Genomic DNA, 24206 nt, shown 5'->3' on the forward strand with positions numbered 1-24206 from the left:
ATTACTGGAGCAAATTACCATAAAGGTTTAGGAACATTCAGTCCATTCTGACCCTTCCAGGTCTGTTGCAATATGTATTTGCTTTTTGTTCATAAATGTTAAAATGCTTTTTTTTTTTTTTATGAGTCTTCTCTTTCCCTTGAGAACACAGAAAGAAACTACTTTTGACCATGGCAAGGTACCAAGAAGACAGGTGGCTTCATGCATAAACAATGATAAATGGGAAAGAGGTGATAGAAATTCTACCCTGCACACTTCCAAGTCTAGCACACAAGTTCTCCACGGTGGATGAGGTTGCTTGAAGCAGAAAGAGGTTATTGGCTCCACTAAATCCTAACTCAAAATCATTAACAGGTCATCAACGCACCTATGACTTTCATCCACCCCAATTTTAAAGCAATTACTCCACAAACCCAGGGTCACATCCTCACACTTAGAGGAAAAAAGTGAGGGCAACACTAGCTGAGAAACCAGTCTTTTGCAGGAGTGGAGCCTCTACAGCCTGATCAAGGGAGGCAAAGCCTTATACTGATGTGCTTGCTTGCAACCAACAACATTTGGGAAAGATAACAGCCTGCGTAATGCATAGTGCTTTAGCTCTTTCCCAGATAATTGCTATCTGTTTAACTTGATGTCTTTGTTTCTGCAAATGTAGTTTTTAAAGGAGTGTTGAAAATTGTAATTTTGACACTTTCCGAGAACTAATATTGCAAGATAAGTCAGAACAAGTTCAAGGCATTAGTCCATTTTCAGTAGGGAATTCCTTCAGGTTGGATTAACCAAGATTTATTCAGTTTGCTTATGTTCTGTCTGCTCTTGTTTTCTTTGTACAAGTTCCAGTAAGCTCTGGAATTAATGTACTGATAGAGAGTCATGCCAGGGGAGCCTCATCTGAGATGAACCAAATTTCCACTGGCACTTAGAGGATCTTAATAGCGCATTTGAACTCGTGTGTACTTATGTATATAGGCTGAGAGAGGGGGACCAGCAAACTGGCCTTCAGCTTCTTACATGAACTTGCACGGCATGATCAGTCACCATGGCTCTTTTTGTCCCAGGAACAAGCACTTCCCCGTGTTCTCATACCTCCCTGGATTCAGAACAGAGTGTTCCTTCCCATGCTCCAACCAGGAGGACGGCGAGGGGCTGGCCCCGAGGGGTGATAATGAAAATGCCTTGGTAATGAACCCATCTGGTGATGTCCTCATTGGCCTGGCTTTCAGTGCCAAGAAACTCAGCAGGGGTCACCCACTCTTTAAAGCAAACATATGTACAATACGTACAAATTTTACTTTCCCTGCGATTTCCACCCCCTGCTGCTAATGTTTTAAATACTTTCCCTGAAAATACGTCTCTGCAGGAACGGCTGCTAAGCTCTCCAACTCTGCTGCTATGCAATCCAGTGGCCTGACCTTTTCAGCGGAAGAGTGTCCCAGATGAAGTCAAGCACTTGACATGACAGGGCTCGTGCTTCCAAACCAACCTAAGTTAATGGCTATCAAGGCAACCCCCATATTGCTACTCTATAAATTCCAGGATCTGCTTTGTTGTACTGAGGCTGAGCGACACCGCACCACCGATGTCTACAGAGATAAATGTTCTTCTTCACAAAAGAGTGCATCTTGACAATACTGCCTATTGAAAACAGCCTTTGGCCATGCTATCTCCAGATACAGACATCATCTAGCAGAGTGATAACTGAACCAGGCCATAAGCTTGCCACAGGATGCTAACACTGAAGCAGTCAGTTTTGTGGCAGCCCTCAAGTTTGTCCCCTGTTTAGCTCACTAGCACCAAAGAACCCCAGGACAGCAGCTAGCCCAATCACCTCCTGCAAAACAAGTTCCCAGCACCCAGAGCCTGGAAATGAGGCACCAGCACCTTCATCCACACCCAAACTCTGCAGCACAGATCCACCATCCTCCATAGACAAAGCACTGGCTCTTGTCACCTCCCAAGAGATGGAACCATAACTGGCAAGCCAACAAAATGAAAGGTCTGAAAGGGAAAGGAGCCCACCATCGTCTGTGCCAGCAGACAGACACTGAACCAAGCCTACTGCTGGAAGATTTTAAGGAAGTGTCCACCAAATAAAACTAATGGGACAAGCAGCACCTTCGGCCCCACTGGCCAGGAGGTCTCCCATAGCTCAAAGGTGCCCTCCTCTGGCTGATTTTGACAGACTCATTTATAGTTGGGATAACGCTTTCCGTGGAAAGGAATGACTGAAAATCAGCTGCAAAGTGGTCACTGAAGAGCAAATTATCCTGAAGGAGGAGGTTTTCCAAAATGGTATGAGAGATGGGCTAGCTATACCATGGCTTCCATCACACCCAATGTGCAGGAAGCATCTACCCTCTGGTGAAGTTCTCAGCCAGGGATTTCAGTTAGCTTGTGGTTCTGAAGCCTCATGTTTTACAGTTTTCAATGTAGGTATGGAAAAACCTTGGTTTTTAGAACTGAGTTTGAATTACAGAGCAAAATTTTCTGGCTCACGAATTTCCATACTGCAAAGTCATCTTTGGCCTTTCGTCTCCAAGCAGTTGCCTGACATATCCCAGATGACTACTTTAGGAAAAGGCAAATCATGCCCTAGAAATGCCTGTTTTCTCTTTGCTGACTGAATGGCAGTCTAGACAGTGAGCACAGATGGAGATCTCTGTATTTAGTCAGGTGAATCATATACCCCCAGACTCCAAGTTTCAAAGTTGCTTTTCTGGCTGAAGTTGTTAATGACAGAAACTATCCACAGATATCTTAGGAATCTCTGACTTACCTGTCTGTCACTGCATGTGTATTCCACCTAGGTATGTCAGAGGGGTTTTTTTTCTCCTTTTTTTTTCATTTTAATATCATGGGGAATTTCTCTGCTTTCCTCAGAAGATAATTCCACAGGCTAGTAAGTCTTGGATTTTCATCCTCCCTTATGGTATATCTTGGCTATTTGCTAGAGATGATTTCTGTGCATTTAAAGATATTTGATGCGTAATCAACATTTATGCTTACATACTTTGTCTTTTGCTTTAAATAAGTAAATCAACCTAGAATCTTATTACTCAATTCAGTCTTCTTGTGAGGTATTTTCAACTGAGCCTCCTTCATTAGATGACATCAGTAACAAGCTGATTAAAATTAAAATTATAAGCCACTCTCCATATGTTTAAGAATATTCACATCGGTTTAAGGAAAAAAGAATAAAAACAGTTTTGTAAATCATAGGAAGTATATGTGCAAGAAAACATTAGGCAGCTCTCAATGGGCTTCTTTACATGTCATTAACCTGATCTGCATGATACTTAGACAAAGTCATCAACAACTGCTTTTGTATCAAAGCAACAGTCAATGGAAAAGAAGCAATTAACAGCAACATTGAGACTGTTACAGTAAAGTGAGGTTGATAAGGCAGAGGTTCATTGTGGAAAGCCCTAGAATGCTCTTATGGTGTTTCCATAACAGTACTATGATTTGAAAGGACACCTTATGTTACAACATATGAGTAGGGATAACACCACCTTTTCCAGAGTGTATTTTTGCCAGCATGAGATAAAGCTGAGCTGCCCAAGGCTCCTCTGTATTTAACCATACATCTCTCATCACACGTGTGGGATTTGCCTTCCTAAGGTCCCCTCCAGTTTGACAGCAGCACTCATATCACCATCATTCTGGCTAAAAAGACCTCCCAAAATACATTGATTACAGGTTTTTTCCCCACTGATAATTTGCCTCTCCAAGTGGCAGGGAGTAGCCCTGTTTGCAGTTGGTAGGTCTGTCTGGCATGACATGTAAACCACCTAAGATGTTTGCTTCAATTCCCAGCAGTCAGGACAGAGTGTATTTGAACTTCTTGGAACATGCCAGGCTTTCTTGCATGCAATGGTAAGTGAGCTTCCTTGCTTTGATTTCTGCACCAAGTCATGGGTGACAGAAATACTCTTCATTTTTCACTTACGTAGGTAGCTCCACTCTTAGATATAATTGCATAAGTTTATTTGGACGATTCAGACAGCCACTTTGCTCTGTTAGCATCTCTGCCCACACCCATCCTCATAAGTTTGTGACTTGGCTTGGTCTTTTCTAAACAGACCATTAAGGATTTGTTAAATCTAGTCTCTCAATAAAAAGATTATATATGATATTATAAAAATCAACTGCCTGGCTTTGGTTTTTTCCAGTATGTTGATATTAGAGCTACATCATCCAGTCTACTGTCCCTTACAGTCCGAAGGCTGTCTGGGTGTAACTGATGCTACAACTTGGCACATGGTCTCTGTTACCACTGGCTACTGCAGAGGAGGGTGCAAGTCAGTTATAGTCTAGAAACGCCAAGCCTTCTTGCCTTACCATTAACACTGAAAGCTTTATTATTATAAAACATTTTCACTACAGCACTGCCAAAAACCAAGAATGTGACTCTTTGGGCATTATACATCACAGGGAGGTAGACAGTCACTGCCTAGCTTGTAATTTTGAAAAATAAATTAAAAAAAGAAAAAAGAGACAAGGCAGGAGAAGAGGTGTTCTGGGTCTAATTCTGAGATTATACAAAATATTTGTGAACTCCTCTTCCCCCTGAATGTTTCTTGAATAGCTTTTACAGGAGATCTCTATGTCTGTATGATCTATAATGGGTAATAATAATTAAGGCACATCTTAAATAGAAGATAAGAGTATACTTTTCAGAATCCCTAGCAGGAAATAGGATGGTTTGGCTTGCCAGAGTGGGAAAAAGCCTGGCATATTGTGTCAATATCACAGGATCTGCCTTTCTTTAAATATATAAAATCTCTCATGGTTACAGTTAACATATAACCATTCTTTTTCAAATTCTGCTTTCAAAAGTTTCTCAACATTGAAAACCAGCTTCTTCTATTCCAGTCCTTTTCACAGCAGCCAAGTCTGCAAAAAGATTTTAACACTTCACATTGATAATTACTTTAATCAGAGAACTTTCAAGATCTCTGCAAACATTCATTAACACTTGCAATAGCTCCCCAGGCCTTTTATAGGGGGTTCTGATTTTATCCCCAATGTATAGACAGAGTAACTAAGGTAACAGCAGGCAAAAAGTATTTGACTTCCCACTTCCAAGCTGTAGTGTGTTAACTATTAGATAATTATTCTTCTACTGAGAACAGCTTAATGCTGTAATGTACAAATATTGACTGCTCGTGCTCAAGTGCCGCTCTCAAAAATCTTCTTCAGAGGTGGCTGCATCAATCTAGTTTCATGCAGAAATTATGGTCTATTTGCAGAGTTTGTACAGGGATTCTGTCTGCCAGACTGTGGAAGACCAGACTGAGAATGTCAGTTCAGGCCCTGCACAAAAGCAGTCCTTAGCTTTGAGGTTCAAGCAGTAGAAGACCTCCCTCACTAAAAAACAAGGACTCCATAATCCATGCTCCCCCCAGATTAGTACGGTGAACCAGGGCATGGAGGGGTGTCACTCGGGTCACCGTGCCCCTCTCCACTGTCACCAAACACCCAAAGGCCCTTTCTGAGCAGGAGGTGTCAGGAGGGGCAGCCCCAACCTCACCCCAGTACCTGCCCCTGCTCGCTCTGCCGCCTTTGGAGACACGGTTTTCTGACAATGGAGAGAGCTGTGAAAACCACAGAACTGTGCATCTTTTCCAGGCTGGGAAAACATCCTGGGCTGTTGCCTCCCTTCCACCCATTACTAATCACTGGAAACAGCTGTTCCCTTTTTGGTTTTTGCTGCTATTTAGTACCATTCTGATCAACTGTTTCTGGAAAAGAGAATAAGAGAAAGAAAAATCTACATAGCACTCCACACAGCTGAGAAAGGTAAAGGCAGCTAATTGTTGTGATTCTTCAGCTCCCTAAAAACTGATCTGAAGCACCCTAAACTCATCTCGGAATCTGTGATATTCAGAACATCCTGTATTCAGATACACACCACTACCCAAGAAAGGAAAAAACTATTTTTCATTTCCAGTCCTCTGACCCATCCAGGTTTCATGAAGTAATACGTTCAGATTTTGCCAGTACCCGCTAGGGTAGGTCAACCTAGAACAGCTTGAAGCTATTAAAGCAGTTCTCTATATGTCTGTGAACACATGCATCAAAGTCAAAATGACGGAATGCCTGGTACAGATAGGTTTTTTAAAACAGTCAAGAACTGTTTGTTCCCAGCTCTGGAGGAGTTATGGATTCCTGAGATGGACCAAAGCTGCCAAATGAATCTAGATATGAGAACGGCCTTTCATCTTCATCACCTTCAAAATTCAGGGGAAGATGAAAGTCCATTTTGGTGTCTCAGTAAAACCTTCAAAGCTGAAGGTGATGCAACCTGTGTACTGTCTAAAGAATTAATCACCACACAGATGGCAAAATAAATGTAGAAAGGAAGAGCCAACTGTGCGTTTGCATGTATACAGGCCAGCTCCTCAGCTGTTAGGAGTGAGCCCAGTTTATACTAGATGACAGCCCAACTCCCTGCTTAGGGTTTTTTTTTTTTGTTTGGGATTTTAGAGCTGTTGATTGGTTTCTTTTGTTGTTTTGGGGTTGGATTTTCTGTGGTTTTTGTTTGTTGGGTCTGGGTTTTTTTTAAGATTATGCTAAAGCTATTCAGAGGTATTTTCTTTTCCCCCATTACATCCATTCTCTTCCTCCCTTGATTCAGTTCCCATAAAGCTGAACAGACCCCTATAGTCTCAATGGGAGTAGAGATGGGGCTTTACACCTGATGGTGGCAGCTGAATCCTGTGGTGAGGAGCAGGGTAGGTTGGCAGTCCCATATGTCTGCCCTTCCATACTCTTCAGCAGCCTCATCACCATGGCAATGGATAGAAGGAACATCAGTTGGAGGAAAGCCTGGGGCAGTAACGTAATGCAGGGATTCAACCTGGGAACGCTGCCTGGTTAGCATATACGCAACCTAAATCCTCCTCCACAGGTAATCCTCAAGCAATTTCTAATTAGCCTGTTGTACCCAATTTCTGGGATGACATAGGAGATTTGCATCTGCTATCAACCACCACAAGCACTGTATGCTAAGGAAGACCAGGCAGGCTGCACCAAGCAGATGAGATATAGGTGAGATACTTCCAGGTGTTTGAGGCATGATCAGCTTTTTAAGCATCTCCATATTGCTATTTTCACTCCTAGAAGGACAGTGAAAGAGCTAAGTTCCCCTAATAAGTGTTGCCACACCAAAATTGGAATGATTTTGACTAGATCAATCCATGTACCTGAGTGCACCGTTAGATTTGCTTTGTTCCCATTAATGCTAACACTACATAGCTACTATGGCTGAACCCACTCTGAGAGTACTATTCAGTCAACCAACATTGGCTTATGATGACACTATATTTCGACATAACTACACAGACAAAAGGAATGAAGGAAAATTCGTATGACACACTGTTTTAAATCAATTCTTAAATTACTTGGTCAGGTCAGCACATTGGCCCAGAAAGGGAAGAAATCTGTTCAAAGAAGGAACTGTGAGACCTGATAGAAAAAACATGACCTCTAGCTCCTCTGCATGAATACATCTACCAGGACAGCACCATTGGTGGCCACTGTTATGAAAAACTTTGCAGAAAAAAAACGTATAACAAGAATGAAATATATTTGAGCAATAAATATAGCCCAGTTCTTAGTTTTACTGACTAAGCAGGACTCGTGATTTCAGGTCAGCATTAGAACATATAAACCCTTATGTCATCAAGCCAAACAGCCTTCCAAATATCAGTTCTCCTCCCACCACCTTCTGGGTTTTGCAGGAACCGTCTCTTGATGGTCAGCCCTCAATTCCATCTGTTGTATCATGACAGCCCTTTGCACACAAGAATAGAAAAGGAGAGTCTGTGTGTGAGCCAATAAAGGAACGTGGAGGTATTTGAAAATGAAATAACCCGAGTTTCAAGATCAAGCCTTGCAGACAGGGGGCACTCAAAAATTACAAAGGGAGCAGAGCTCCTGAGGGTCCTTCGGGCTTCTGTTGGTTGGCAGTTTTGGGGTTGATTGGGGATTTTTTTGCACTGAGCAAGGAACAGGTGTTCAGCTGTTTCACAGCCAGGAGCATCATTCCAGTCAGAGATGCCTCTCCAGCATCAAGGGTTTTCCAGGAACACATTTGCACTCATTAGCAGTTATTGCCACAATGGTACAAGTCAGCACAAGCTTAGGGTGCTGGCACAAATATAAACTTGGTTGCTGTCCAGTAAAGCATATTAAGTTTGTTTGAATGAGGTAAAGGGAGCGATAGTAGAACAAAGCATCCTTCAGCTAATCATAAAAAAAGTAGAGGAAAAGGGAAACAAAAGTAATTGTGTATTGACTTGCATGTCCAAATATCGTCATTAAAAATATTTCGCCAGGCCTAATGCTCACACTCACACATCAGACTTGCCTATTCAAGCACTGGGACTATGGGTATATACCAGGTTCCAGTAAGGAAAATACACCTAATTAACCTTTTGCACATACCTCCACATTATGTGCTCAGACTACCAGCCCTTGTGCTCAGAAATATTCCTCCCAGTTGTGCACTCCAGACTATTTCAATGACTGGGCCTGTATTTTCACAGATTTTGATGTTTATTCAATAACACCATACATATCTCATACTCACCAGCGGTTCGCCTTCCATAGCTTTCAAACAGAAATCAGTTTTCAATGCATATCCGAAGTTATCATCTTATATCACTCCTCAGCAGCAGCATGCTATATTAACTAGGCTTTAACTAAGTTTATTTAGTCATTAACTCATTACATTAGCAAATCTGATCTATGACAGTAATTACTCTCCAGCAGCTACTGTCTGGCCACCCTCAGCTCTGCATCTCCTCAGCAGCAGCCTCACGGGAGAGGCTCTGATCCTGATGGACATCAGGACCAAACCTTCCTTTCCTGCCAAGAGGAAGCGTTTGTCCACATCTGCCAGCTGGAAGCTAGGCCAGGAACTATAATGTAGAGTGACACATCAGAAGTAACCAGACTTTCTGGAACATTTATCAAAGAAGAGTTTGTAAAACCAGCCTTTGGGGTAAATGAACGAACCACTTCTGGACAAGCTACTGGTTGAGAGCGTTAACTCCACGTTACCTGCAGCAAGTGCTCCTGTTTTCCATCTACATCCTGCTTCTGAACATCAGCTCAGTGATGGAAACAACAGCTGCATCTTTCACCTTCCTCAATGTCCAGGGAGATAGCTTGCTATCCTCGGTCCCTCTGGGACTTCAGTGGTACCAAATCCTGACAGTAAGAAACAGGGTTGATTTGTCCCAGAAGCCTGTGTCCAAACAAGCATTTTGTTTGCCAGTCTGCTTGCTGTTGTGATGGCACATGTAAAGGTCGTGTAGAGCTTTGTGAGAAGCCAAGCAGGGTGTAGCAAAATGTCTATGCTCTTAATTGTGCTTTTGATGACACAGGAGGCATGGAGTGCTAACGTTAATGGGGACTATGAAGGCAGGAAGGAAATATCTTGCTCAGAAGCTCAACAGCTTCCTGCAAAGGACTGTGATGGAAAAGAGCAAGACCTCCATGCCATGGTCTGATGATACATTGAGTCCAGTTTGTATTCTGACCAAAAACACCACAGCCACATGGAGCAAAATGCAGCACAAGAATAAGCTGTGCTAGTTCAAATTTGTTGAAAACATTTCAACATGTCAGCTTTGCAACAGCAGGCTTTATTCTAGATCAAATGTCACTTGCCTGCACCACTTCATCCTGGATCAAGTATTCTTCATCTTCCTGCTACCAGTATAAAGCCAAAATATAATGACAAAGCTAGCACAAATTCTTCATCTTGAGCTCAACAGGGAGGCAACTGCATTCCCATCCTTGGCCTACAGCAATTTACTACCTCTGAATGCACATATCTGGTACTGTGAAGATGTAATTACACGACCACCTTTCCAGGAACAAACAGTTTAAGAAGTTCCCACTTTCCTGCCTGACCCAGGTCTACCGTTCCCATCCCTACACCTCGGTGTACCTCATTTACTTGTGCTGATGCAACTGGTTGTGGGGCTATGCAGTAAACTGGGTCAGGGAAACATTTCTTGGATGGCATTCAGACCGTTGTTGGGTTTTTTTAATTTTGATGCATTGCATGTCTCCACAAAGAGCTGCCCCAGCACAACCAAGGGGGCAAATGAACGGTGTGGTACAGTGCCAAGAGCAAGTGGCCAAAGATGGGGGCAAAACTTCTAAATTGCCTCTGCTGCTGGGGAAAACATTCATGTAACTGCACCCAGAGTAAGTTAGCTGCCAACCTCCTGAGCAAGCTATCAGCATAGCATTTGCATTTGAATTGAGAGAAAAATCCCCAAGAAACATGTCTAGGCAGGTGCTTAGTCTAGAGTTGGTCAAAGGTGGGATGGAAGGAGGGCAATCTTCATGAAAACTGGGTAAACAGCTCCCCAGGCTGCTTCACACTACAAGGATTTTAGGTTGTTTCCAAAACTTTTGCCTATCTATTTGTACCTTTGCCTTGGGCTTTAATAGATAAATCTTCCCTTTGCTTTGCAGTGAAGCCTGTCTAGGGTCATGGAACCAGACTCTGTGTAACGGAAAAGCTCATCTAGCTAATTAATTACTGCTCCTGCCTCCCTCAGCATCAGTGAAGGAATCCAGCTCTCTTGGGTCAAGCTACACAAACTAATAGGAAGGCACTTTATAATACAGCTGGGGACTGCATCCTCTGTGGAGTTTGCAGTCATCAAGCTTGGTCCACAGCAGGGAATCTTCCCTGCTGTAGCTTGTGGAAAATTGATGGGAGCCACAGGAGTGGGCCAGGCTGTGGGAAACCTGCACTCCCAAATAGATCCTGAATCTTGCCAAGGGTGGTAAATGCGCATACCTGCTGCCAGCCAAGTCTGCCTAACACTGTGTTTGATACTGTCTGCTGCTGGATTTTTATTTGCTTGCCTATTTCAAGGGGAAAGGGGTGAGAAAGGTGAGTGTGGTAGCAGAATTACCACATATAGTCATTATAGCCTTTAACCACAGCGCACTAAATGAATCACTGGGCATCGCAACAGATCCACACATGCTTTACTTAAAGCTTCCTGACTTGAATCTCTGTTTTCTGTACAAGTGCCCAGCGATTGTTTCAAGCAACCAAGCACATTTCCAATGTTACTGCCGCAACTCCTTCCAAAAAAAATTACTAAACAGATGAAGCTCTGCTGAGGGAACAGATCTGTTTATAGAACATACTTTTCTTTCACTAGACCAAATATATTCAGCCCTCTCAAATAAATGTGTACATTAAAAACTTCAGAACTTGCTAAATCAGAAAAAGAAAAGAAATAGCAAATGGGAAATTATGTAACGTAGAGCAACTTCAGCAAGAACGTGCATTTTAAAATACTTTATGCATGCTCCTTCAAGGCTAAATCCGAGAGTGATTTTTTAAACATTCAAATATCTAAGACTGAATAAACGGTTCCGTTAGGGACAGACAGGAGTGAAAATGTGAATGAAAGAGATTATATTTTTTAATTAAGTCTCCAGTCTATAGCATTACAACCTAAATGTCGTCTTAGCCTGGAATTTAAGAAACTGAAAGAGAATCTAACTAGGCAAATAAAGCAGTACTGACTTGTTTGGTTTTATTATCCATGCTAAAATAAATAAATAAATGAATAAATGTTATAAATCATAATTTTTCAAATCCTGTTGTTCTTATTACTCGAGCAGCTATTTCCACAATCATATGCTTGCAACAGTACCTGGCAGCAGTTTCAATAAGTTATCTGAGTATTACAAAACGGCTTTACGACAGCAGACAAAACCACTTCATTCAGCCCTGCTAAACTGATCCCTTTTTGGCTTCCATTCTGAACCTACCCCTCTGGAAGTGCCCTCCCCATATCACAAGGCAGCTGAGATCATGCCAACTGAATCAAAACCCCAGGAAAACACAATAGGATTAAAAAATCCTGAGGAGAGAAGCCAACCAGCAGTTTTTCCATGGACATTAATAAAAGCAGGATCGGACCATACGCACAACACTATAATCTCCCAACCTTTACTCAGGTGTAGAGGTCTGGACTGTGGCTTCACATATGTTTGCACAGTACTTAGCAGGCTGAAAGAAGCAAGTAATTATGTAAGTAACAGTTGGCTTCATTGATTCAGCTCCATTGAATAAAGGTTGCAGGAGCAGACTCAAGACTGTGTATCATATATTCTTAATCCCCTATTAAATCCTCTGATTTAATAGAGAGGACATGTGCAACACACATCAGCAGAGCCCTGAGTGCGCAGGTATGCCAGCAATAATCACTACAGCTATATTGGTCCAGATAATATCATCTTATCTATCAGCTGTCTCCGCAGTTTATATGAGCTGCTTATCTCAAAGAGCTATTACATCTGAACTTTAGTTCAGGCTTTTGTTTGATCTTGTTTTCTTTTGCGTTCATTTGGAGCTCTGCATATCATGCTTTCAATTTTACACTGAAATGCATCAGGGCCTTTAATTCTGTTCCTGCTACTGATGCAATATGGTCTTAGCAACAATGAGAACAGTGAGCAAGTCATGAAAATAATAAACCATGCTAGGTCTGGAGGCTATGAAATCAGTTCAAACATACTGCGGGGAGCTGTACTGCCTGCACTGAGACACATGGCTTTCCATGGGCACCAGCCCATTTATGAGTCATGAAACATAATGGAGTATTGTTGAAAGCTTTGGGACCATGAGAAATTATCTACTGCCCGGCATGGGGAATGGTATAAACTGGCAAGGAACTGGAGTGACATTCTTTTACAGAAATGAAATCAGACAGCCTTGGCCTGCTTTCCAGTGTACAAAACCACAAATCATGAGGACAACTCCTTAATTAGGACTAATTTTTTTTATTTTTTTTAAAGCCTTGCCACTGTACTAACCAACCAGGGAAGCCAACATTTGCTCTGCCCCTAGCCAGGCTATAATGAGGCAGAGAACATAGAGAAGACAAAAAAGAGGAGGGGTGAGGCTAGTGTCCCAGCATGAGCTACAAAAGCAGAGTACCTTTCTCTCTCTCACACCAGGTGACATCCCCTTATGCCGAGGGATTTGGTATACACAGGCAAGTAGAGCAAAAGCTATTTGCTTAATATTAAGGTGTGATAACAACACAGTGCTATAGGTGTACATATCTCCATGCAGAGGAGAGCTGTCAGTGTGGGAGGCAGTGTGCTCCATAAGGGAGAGCACAAGGCTGGATATCGTTTCTAATCCAAACCCCACCCTCCTCCTGGTTCCTGTGGCTTCAGAGTAAATATGTTACATGGCCCTCTGACTGAGAAAGGAAAAATCCTATTTTTAAATGAAGAGTGAAGTGCTTAGGAAATCGCATAACTGCAGGAATACAGAGCTTAGTGGAGAAATACCTGATGGGCAGAGAAAAGAAGACAAAGTCAGAACCTTCTCAGTGGTATCCAGTGAAATCGCCAGGGTGGGACAGCCCACCATGCCAGTACAACTTGCCTAAGTCAGCTGTCTCCATGAAAGCATGTAAGGGTAAAGCCAGACTATGACAGGCATCTAAACCAGATGTTTTGCACAGACTAAATGCCTTCCTAATAAAAAAAAAAATTACATAATTTACTGCATAATTTAATACATAATCCAGGAAAGGTAAATGAAGAGTTAACAGTGTGAATATTCATTTGAATATTTATATAGATTTACTCTTCCATGCTTACACATCTTTTGTGCTAGCTTGCTTGGAAAGCTCAGATTTTATTGGCAGAAATGCTCATGGAAAGCCCATTTGCATTTACTTTGGAAATACTTACACACTCATCCAGTCAAGGCGACAATAACAATATTATGTTTTCTCTAACAAATCTCAGTTAACTGATATAATCTGGATATTGAGTTTTTATTATGTATTCAATGAACCCAGAAAGGTAAATAAAATCCCAAAGATTAACAGCTCTTAACAAATCATGCTAACCTGGAATTAAAACACACTAGAGGAAATTATGGTCTGTGGCATCAGCGATGAATGAGCAGAAAAGGACAAAACTAAATGGATATTCAATTAGGAATCATTCAGCCTACAAGTGCAGCCTCATTTTCCATTGTGTAGCAGTTGCAGCACGTTACACACAGCCAATAATAAATCAGGAGCTTGCTTCCCTCCCTCTGCCACAGATTATCTGAGATGGGATCAGGAATGGATAAGCTCCATTCTACTCCCTTCCCCAAAGAAATCTCAAATTGATCAAAGACTAAATACTGCCTGAAGCATTTGATTACATTGAACATTGATGATATTTTTTCCAAGTTCAAGAACATATGAGTGGCCATTAGAGACCACAGTTTGGCTCCAGATTTTCAAATCCCCATGAGATGTATAGGCACAGTATGTCTATGAGGCTTCAAAATAGAGTGCATGCTTTGCAAAGGGGGTAGGAAGGTGCAATTCTGGAAGCTGAGGACAGACATAATTTCTGAAAGTGACACTCCTTAATATGGAAAAATATAAATGGATGCATTTCACTTCTGGCACCCAGGTTTAAAAAGTTGGGTTTGAACTACAGTTTCAGCAGAATGTTGTTCTTTTGGGAGATCATGAAGTCCTCTACCTTTCTCTAGAAGTGGGAAGGAAACAACAATAGGCAGAGCATTTCACTGGGAATCAAGAGACATGGCCTCAATTCCTGTCTCAGTTCCAGCTCTCTGTGAGCCCCTGAGCAAGTTGTTTCAGCCAGCCTGGTTTTTGGCTCACTGTAAAGCAGAGGCTGCAAGTCAAAAACTATCAGGACCACATGCCTAAAATAGAGATAAGGTATTCAAAGGTCATGGTCCCAGCTAAGTGGGCAGGAGGGGAGATATGATCTAGTGCAACACCTGAAATGAGTGTGAAGAAAGATGGAAGAGAAACCGCTATGAACGGCTTCAGCTTTAAGCTGAGGCACTGCCATTCCATCTAAATCCACAAAAAATATCTCTCTGGGAGGTTGCATACAATCTTTGAGGAAGATCTCCATACGTGCCTATTACTCAAAGCAGTACTGCTTTGATCCTAGCTACAGGAACTTCTGAAGATGCATTTATAATACAATTCCAAGTACTAGCTACGCTCTTTTAGACACCCCCAAGGTAGTGTTATCGATAGCTGATCTAGTTGGCATAGAACTATGGCTAACAGCAGTAGGAGTTTCAGCTCAGGTTCAGTATGCTTGCTGAAGACCTGGTGAATATATTTGGCAATGAAGCATCTGACAGTGCCGTTTCACCACTATTGGTATGGATACATGAGGTGGAGCAATCGCCCCTTCAGCTACATGGCAGACATATTCTGCAAGACACAATAAATGCTGGAGACCCAGCAATCAGGCAACTATGAAAGACAGAAAAAGGAGCGTGTGAGTTCGGGGAGGTCTTAGGTAAATTCTTTGGGTGGGTGAATGTCTGAGTTTCACTCCAAGAGTGAGATATCTTTCCTTTTAACCATCACTACATAAAATTTTATATTCTACCCATACACATACTTAATGAGAACTGAGAACTCTTGCACATTACTGTTGTTCCTGGATAACCAAAATGTCACCTTCGTACCTACCTGTGGGTTGTAGTTCCACCTAACACTCCCCAAAAGGGCCACTGGTCCATTAAAAAAATTAAAAACCTCAGTATCTGTGACAATATCATCTACCTTCATGTCTTCCAGGTTCTTGGCTGGGATGACGCATCCCAGTAACACTGCAAAAGAAAATGCCCTCTTTCATACAAGCTAGACTTTTGTTTTCCACAAAGCTTTTCTGAGTCTTGGACACATGGTCATAGTAAATTCAACCTTTCTGACTTCACCTCTCTGATCCAGCAATAACTGGGAGGCTAGTTTGAAGCAGAGTTTAAACCACTTCACCACCAACCATCTTTGAAGAAAGACTGAGAGAGGATACAGAAAGGATTTGGTCTCTAACCTACCAAGTAGGGTTACAGAAACAAAATGAAGGCCTAGAACTTTGTGAATTTGAATAAGTGGTAAGCTTTGGCCAAGGAAAGCAATGAAGGTGAAAGCAGGACTTCAAAACAAATATTTTCCTGCATTCCTAAAAGGCCTTTAGTTTTAAAAAAGCACTTGTAATAAAACCTAAAACAAGTTTTAAAAACTTCAGAAGCCAAAGACACAAACAAGTTCCAAGACAGTCGGAGAGCTGTACCATTGCATAAATTGTGGGGAGAAAAAAAAACACATTAACTTAATGACATTGGTCAAAAAGTAAAGTATGAAATGTGTGGGGTTTCTTTATTTGTTTGAAGAGGGCACACACATTCTAAAGTGGCTTTGGGATTTTTTTTTTGAAGGAGGGGAAAGGGCGGTGGTATCTTCTCTTTTTAACGTCTGCCTTCTTTTTCTTTAGCTATTTTGTGCCACTGATTGTTCTGGAACAAAATCTCACCTTGCTGAATTATAACACTTTTATTAGTTATGCAACATAGAAAGTAATAGCTCAGTAATTGCCAATATTCATCCCATCTTGTGGGAAACCAAAGAGAATTATAAAAGTGAAAAGCAATATATGAAAAGAATGTCCATTGCATCAGCCAGTCCATCTGTGAAATCTTGTTCATTATGTAGATTATACCACTGACATATGGTAGAAACATTTCACTGTTGTAGCTTAGATGAAAGAAGTTTGAAGTGCTTTATTTCTCAACTAGGAAATCATATGGAGAGCCTCACAAGTTTGCAGGGACTCCTGATATGGTTTTGTCTTTGTCCTTTTGTATACCCTTTTTTTTTAGCCCTCTCCATATGTAGACTAATCAGAGAGATAAAACTACTCATGTAAGGTGTGACTCACCCAGCCCTTTAGAGAACAATACAGTACTAACCTCAGACAGGGAAACAGCCCAGCTCACAACAGGCAATAACTTCAGGCCTGGGGATTATTCCCACGGATGCTTAGATATCGAGCATAATTACAAGGTCAGGTTAGGTAAGTCTAATTTTAGATTGATTTCCTACCCACATGTCCAGGTCCAAACCTACTTGGGAACTGCAAATAAAAATGGTTTTGTGCTTTGCATTTGTGTGTGTAACACTGGAAAAAACCAACCCCTGGTGTTTTCGAGAAAATTCTGGCCCTGGGTGTGGCTGCCCCATGCCTTCTGCATGGAATTTGCCCAGAGATATCAACCAGACAAGATGTAACTCATTCAGTTCTTAGAAGAGGAATACAAACTGTAAGTGCAGTGCATATGGTTAAGATATAACAGCTTGGCCTTGTTGAAATAAAGATCAAAACAGGCTAACAACTTAATGAGTAATAAAACCCAACTGCAAGCATTAGCAACAAAACTAAGATGGTCTCAAGTTCGCTTTTCCAAGCCACACTCCTCTCTTGTCACAACAGGCTGACTATTCCAGTGCATTAAGCCATCTCCCACTTCGGGACCATGCTGGACCACCCAGTGCTGAGTCTTGTGATCATTCCCTGTGACAACTGAGGAACGGCTTGCACAAGTGGTGAGCTTTGTACCTTAGTACAAAGTACCTTAGATCTTGACATACTCCCTTTTGTGCATCCATCCCACCTTTTGGCTGCTACTCCAGCACTAGTATTGCAGCCCACTCATTTGCGTGTGATGTGCCAAGTGCACCTGCTGATAGCTTTTCTTGATGACAAATGCATGGGGAAGTGTCTCTGTGTATCATTGTGAAAGGACAAGCATGCAATTGTACTGGGGAATAGAAGATGAAGAAAAGGAGAGAGCTGGAGTTTACGTAAGCTTAATATACTACAAAGCAAATCACACTAAATTACAGGCAGTATTTCAAAGCCTCTCATTCCCTTTGCTGTAGGCCTCAGATGACAGCTCACTGCCATTCCCCTCAGTTCCCATCCCAGCTGTTGAACAACCCACTTGCTGTCCTTCTGTTCTGTGACATGCAGAGCAGATGCCAACAGCCTCACATCATAAAAGACTTTAACCTATGCAGGGCCTGAGCCTTCCCTGCTCAGCTGTCACAGCCATAGTTCAATTTAAGATGAACTAGACAATTCTTTTCAGAAATGCTGTATTTCACCCCATTTCTGAAAGAGCTTTCATCACCCTCTCAGAATGAAGCAACTGGGTTAAGACGTCAAACCCAACTTCTCTGCACATGTGTTTACCTAACTAATGAGAAATGAGGAATGTCTGACTATGCAAAGTCAAATTCCTCTAGAGATCAAGTATGCTTAGATCTGGCCATGAGAGTAACTTGTAATATGCGAGTGTTATGAACTATTTACAGGCTTAACCCAACTGCAGTGAAGTCAATGGTTTAACTCTCCCTGCCTTCAAAGGGAAAGGGATCTGGGCCTCAGTGCATACTTGTGGCACAGCTCACTGCTAGGCTGGCTTATTGCCCTGCAAGGAGTTTAGTAGCTGTAGCCTTTACAGGATAAAACCCCAAATTATACCTACTTCCCACTGCAGCATTCTGCTGATTCTGTGCCTTCCCACTCCCTAAATACTTTTATTTGAGATAGAGGTACTAAATTATATAACTAGATACATATATACACTTCAGGCTGTATAAAAGGACTAAAAATTGTGAATCTTTTCTGGACTGACAGATGGAGGTTCAATCTCAGTCATATTGTTAATCAAGCAGAAGTCATGCTAAAGCATCCTGTGAGCTCCTGCTCTCCCCAGACATCACTATAAAGAACAGCAAACAAGAAACACCACTGCAGCACTGTATTCTGAGAAGACACAATTAAGATGCTTTGCCAGCATGAGCTCTTTCTACACGAGAACAAATTTAATTCGGCAGTCGAGCGCAGGAATGGCATCCAGAGCTCCTGCGCCTTGCCAGCCATTTGTCCCATTTGTTCAACCAACTTGCACAAGCCACTTAATCCAATTTTATTTTTTTCAAGCTGGTTACCTGAAATAGGGTCTGATTCAATCCCCAAAAAGGCAAATGTGAAATTTCCAGTCCGCTTCAATGGTACCCATGGTCTCATAGGCCTCTATCTCTATATTTAGACACTTAAACATAGTAGTCTGGACATCAGAGATTACTGAGTGTCCACAGCTGCCACTGACCTCAGAGAACGGAAATGAAGAACAAATCTCTGGTTCAAAAAGTTCTGCAGCTGTAGACTACTGCAAGCTGGGAAGGTATAATCAAGGGAAGCATCACTCTATTCTTGCTGTGTTACAGATTTCTCCTTACACAGCTCATATAACCAAAATCAGACCAAAGCAAGAGGACTACTTCTGAGATGACACAGTACAGCTCTTTCTCTTTCCTGTCCCACAGACTCGAGGACTAAAGATTGCAAGTCATTGCAAAAACACTGCTTAAATTCTCCAGTATATGGTCACACTGTCATTGTGAAGGTTTAGAAATGTTCACACAGACAAACTAAGCAAATTCTCAGACAAATTAAAGAAACCCCATTCTCCAAGACAGTCCAACCCAGTTCCGTCCAGTTAGACTAGTATTCTGCACAGTATGACCATAATAGCAAAGTTGCAGAAATCCAGTCAATACTACTCTGTAGTAGTCAAAGCACATGCCCAGCACATTAGGTAGGCAGAGTTAGGGCACAAGTGATGGGCGCGTGGCTGGAATCACTCCATTGCCATGAGAACCAGTACAGCAGAAGAGATATGGGCACAGGTAAGGCAAGAGACAGGGCTCAAACTTAACTTATTTGTCCTATTCTTTAAGGCTGAAATAATAGGACGTACGCAAAGAAGTCACTTCATTTGTGGCATCAAGAATTTCACTACTGAAACAATTTCACTAATTGTTTTAGTTATGGAAATATAAGTTACCTTAGATCCATCCAGATTGTCTTTGCTCCATTCTGGGGACTTAGCAGAGGTGGAATTCATCCTCTATTTGTGCCTTGGACAGTCCCTAAACATAATAAATAAATAAATTAGAAAAAAACTTGTCTTGCTTCTTACTGTCTACCTGCAAAGCTTTCATTCGGGTTCATCACAGTCCTCAAGTTCACATTCACACTTCTTCCTCATTTCTGAGACTACTGCCCAACTTCAGCAGCAAAAGAGAATCCTGAATGCCTGGTAGTCTTCAAGAGCTGCTTGTCAGACAGTTTAACTACCATGAATCTCTCCTTGAATCCTCATGCTTACATTTTCAGACATACATTTACAACAGTTTACAGGCGTCATTCCTGAAGGAGACCATGGAATTGAAATGATGGCATGTAAAAATCACTCCATTGTGATTACATATGATTACATATCCGGGAAGATATGTAACACAGAGCATAGAATCCCAAAACTTGACACAGAATCAGATGCACAAATAATGTTGGAATATGTCTACAAAACCAGGTTACAATTTGTTCCTATGTTTACTCTCCTTCACCTGCATGATTCAAGTTCAGTGAAAGGACACTCCAGTTTCACTGCAAATCAGACACCAACACAAAATACTTAAACTGCAGTCTCAAATGGGAACAAGCTGCATTTTGCAAATAATACATGAAATACAAATACGATGTAGTAGCAATAATGACATCAACTTGCAGAACTGTATTTGCCCTCTATACAGTGCAATTCTATTGGCAGTTCTGCCTATGCATCTAGTTATATCTCTCTTCAGGAGGACAGTGGACGCAGCAATCTCGTTACAACTGGGTAACATAACACCTTATACATCTGCCATTTTAGGGAAAAGGGGAAGACAACAAAAATCTTATTAGAAATAAAAACAGCAATACATCTCTCCTGAAAGGGCATTTTGAAGCTGATGGACCTGGAAATCCAAAATTTAGCAGCTTCTTCTAAACTGTCTCTTTGATTTGTGTAATTTCCATGACTGTTGCATCCACAACAGCTAAATCACAGCAGTTCCTGGGATACGGCATGACTTCTAGGAAGAGCTTCGAAGGGCTAAGAAACCTAAAGCAGCTCCTGCCTGGGTCTAATGGAAACTGGCAGAACATGACAGTAGGTATCTTTGACCAACTACATAAAAAAGGCAGGAGCCAAACTGCCTCCTGACTGGGTTCACAACATAATTGAGCCGTTCCATTCACTACTAGTAGGTGCAAAGCTTGCAAATCTGCTCCCTGGCTCAAGGGAAAATGATGTTGCCACAGGGACGGGAGGGCAGGGAGGCAAATCAAACCATATGCCCATCTGGAACATGAGCTCTGGGTAGTGGTGGATAGACCAGCAATTTCACCTTGTCTGATCCAACCCTGCCTCACAGCAGCGATGAAAGGAGCGGCCTTGTGATAGGGTTGGCTTTGATGGGCAGATGAGGTTTAATGCCAACACAGTTCTACTGAGGCAGGGGAAAGAAATAATCGTGAATGAAACTGTGATTGATGTTCCCTCTTTGTTGTACAAGAACTTTGATTGTCAGCTATCTGTCCTTTGGTTAAACACACCTCGGACATTAGGCCAAGGTGAGCACCTGATTTTTTCATTTACAATTAATAACAAATTATCATGTGTATCAAGATCCTTTAGCTCTTCTTGTGTATTTCTCCCTTCCCCCCAAAAGCCAGGCTAGAGAGAGACATATATAAACAAACTCCTGAGAAAAAACCCTAGCAGCTCTCAAGGGCAGAACGAAAGTCTGGACTTGTAAAAATACTTGGGCAGCAGTCCAAGTGAAAGGCCCAATCTTTAGAACAACTAAACAAAGGAGAGCAGGATCTTGTCCCACATCAGTCTTTAGACGACAGTGAGAATATGCAGAACTGTGGTCCCAAAGTATTCAGCATCAGAGGGTGTGAAGAATGGCCTCCTCCAAGAAATTTGGGAGTGCTGCCTAAGAACCCACTGCCAACTTAAAGGAGATGGAAAGAGAAAGGTAACCCAGATACAAACCAGTGAATGTCAACATACTTTAAACCTACTCTACAATAACTGCAAGCTGGAATGCACCAAGCAGGAATGTGTCGTACTGTGGCTTGTGTCGCTTGCCTGTGATTGTCTTAGTGCACTGTTTCATTCCCTCAGACAAGGTAGAAGATACTTTCTTAGCAAAAAGGCTGAGGTCAAGTCAGACACAATCAGTACAACCCACCAAATCCAACCTAAACCCAACCACTTTCTAGTGAAGGGATAAAGGCATGTTGTCCCACTACACAAAAACGTACTGGCCATGACTGGTAGATGGATGTTCTAAACCCTGAGCTGCACAACAGAAAGAAAGGCCATACGCAGCCAGTTCTGTTAAATTCTCATTTGCTGGTAACCTGCGTTAAAATACTGAGCCATTCACTTTCTTGGGAGTTTATTTTTCCCTTAGGAGAATTATCTGTTTCTGTGAATCCTCTTTATTTTCCATTCAAGTTCCAGATTGTGCAACTTCCCTGATACACCTCCTTTTATAAACTAGAGCAGACCAAAATTACTAGCAAAAGCACAGACATCGGTTTCCTCATCTGCCCCTAGCAATCTCTTCAGCTGTTGCTCATGTTGAGCTCTTATGACTGATTTCATTGATGCTCTTTGCTAATTGTTTTTGTACAACAAATGAAGAAAGATCTGTAAAATGTTCACAAGCAGATGACAGGACCATTAGGGCTGCAGAGCTAGCTGTAGCCAAACACTGGGGAACACAAAACAATGCCTGAACTTCAACACCATCTTGAATCTTCCTTCACTTCTTCAAGCCCCCTCTAATCCCTTTAGCACTACCAATGGCTGCAAAGGTCTTGGTGGCTATTCCAAATCACACATCAGTGCAAGACCCAGTTTGAATGTATTTGGGCCTCTCAAGGCACAGTCAATGCACAATTTCCCCTCCATCATGAGCTCTCAGGACCCTGGCCACTCTCAAGGCTTTTCCCATCCACCCACCTTCAGTATCAGGCAGTTCTGTCCACCAAGAAGTATGTAGAGAAAAACTGTTCCTTGCAGTGGGTCTAACAAGTCGAAAGAGACCTTAGGAGAAAGTCCTGGAAATGTCCTTTTCCCCTAGTCTGACCTACATCCAGCCCACTGACAGGTTGACTTTCCTGGCAAATGGAGAAGGGGAAAAAAGAAAAAGTAAATGGCACAGAATATCAGTCAGGAGTGGAGAACCTCTTCAGGAAGGAGTTTCTTGTGAGCAGAGGGTCTCCATGAGGCAAGTGGAAAGTTACTGGGAGCCTTTTCTGTCCCAGCGTCATGCCACAGTGCACGACTGCAATGTCCCAAGAAGATTTAGTGGCAGCAGTGCAGAGTAAGGTCTGATGTCAGAACTGAGCTGGAGTGTACAAATAAATATGTAGTATTTTGTTGCTATGTCACAATGGCAGCAGCCTCTTTTCCATATTTATGCCTGTAAAACGTTACTCTGCAGGACAGAGAGGACTTCTGTGCAGTTCAGGCACCAGTGACAAGCCTCATTTAAATGCATTCAGAAATATAATTTTAAGAATAAGACCAAGAAGTCAACACAGCTTCCTCCTTGTTAAAAACTAAAGTAAAAATGTACAAAAGTCTGATGGGCTGGAAGTGAAGAGAAATGCAAGTGTTGGTCAGCTCAACAGCTGGAAAAGTGACTGCTGGTAAAAGTAAAACTTAAAAAACACTGTTAATATTTTAAAGACTGGGTGGCTGGAAAAAAAAAAAAAAGCAATATTTTTTGGTGTTACTGTTAGGGATTTACAGCTGCTGGAGAGCCGGGTTTCCATAAAAACCTATCTACCGTTTAATGTCACCAAGAGCCTGGAAAATTAACTTCTTAAATATTTAATGTTTATAGATATTTACACACTGGAAACACAACAGATCTATAAAGAAGATGTGATAGCTACAGCAGGGATTTTATCAATTTCAACATCCAGGGGGGTGTGAGGGGGGCTGAGGGAAACAACTGGTTTTCTTTTTAAGGAGAAAACCACTCTTGTCCTTGACCCCACATAGCCTTCTGTTCTTACCACCTACCAACAGGGAAGAGCAGGCTACAAGACAGAGCTTAGGAGAACCAGGAAACTGGGTTATTACAGTTGTTTCAGCTCAACCTACCCTCAGAACACAAGTGAGTATGTCAGATAGGCTGCTTAAATGTCTCCTTGTTTTTAATGCCTAACCTACAGGACGAAGGAGGCCTGGTGTTCCCAAATAGCCACCTTTTCTGTTCCAGCTAAAGCCAAGCGAAGCTGTCGATGCTCTCAATGTCAGCTCACATACTTCAGGTTAAGCATTTAAAAAGGGAGGTCCATGAAATCAGAGGCCAGTTCTGAAAAGGACTTCTATTTCTCTGCAGGATCACACAGAAACATGCAAGATTTCCAGAGCATTT

At 41.9% G+C, this 24206-nt stretch overlaps 2 long non-coding RNA genes across 2 annotated transcripts in view; both read right to left on the reverse strand.

Annotated features, from left to right (window-relative positions):
* Positions 1–24206, reverse strand: part of LOC134158081 (uncharacterized) — a 203428-nt gene that overhangs the window by 150120 nt on the left and 29102 nt on the right. The window contains exon 2 of the long non-coding RNA XR_009962580.1: positions 19763–19847. This is a non-coding gene — a long non-coding RNA (uncharacterized LOC134158081). The remainder of the gene's footprint in view (positions 1–19762; positions 19848–24206) is intronic.
* Positions 16192–17765, reverse strand: LOC134158083 (uncharacterized). Its single transcript, XR_009962582.1, has 2 exons — positions 17522–17765; positions 16192–17430 (listed from the first exon to the last, which is right to left on the reverse strand). It is a non-coding gene; the product is annotated as an uncharacterized LOC134158083 (long non-coding RNA).

The sequence above is a fragment of the Pezoporus occidentalis genome, unplaced genomic scaffold, assembly GCF_034315485.1.
Source record: "Pezoporus occidentalis ecotype Australia unplaced genomic scaffold, CSIRO_AGI_Poc_V1 ctg124, whole genome shotgun sequence".
Lineage (NCBI taxonomy): Eukaryota > Metazoa > Chordata > Aves > Psittaciformes > Psittacidae > Pezoporus > Pezoporus occidentalis.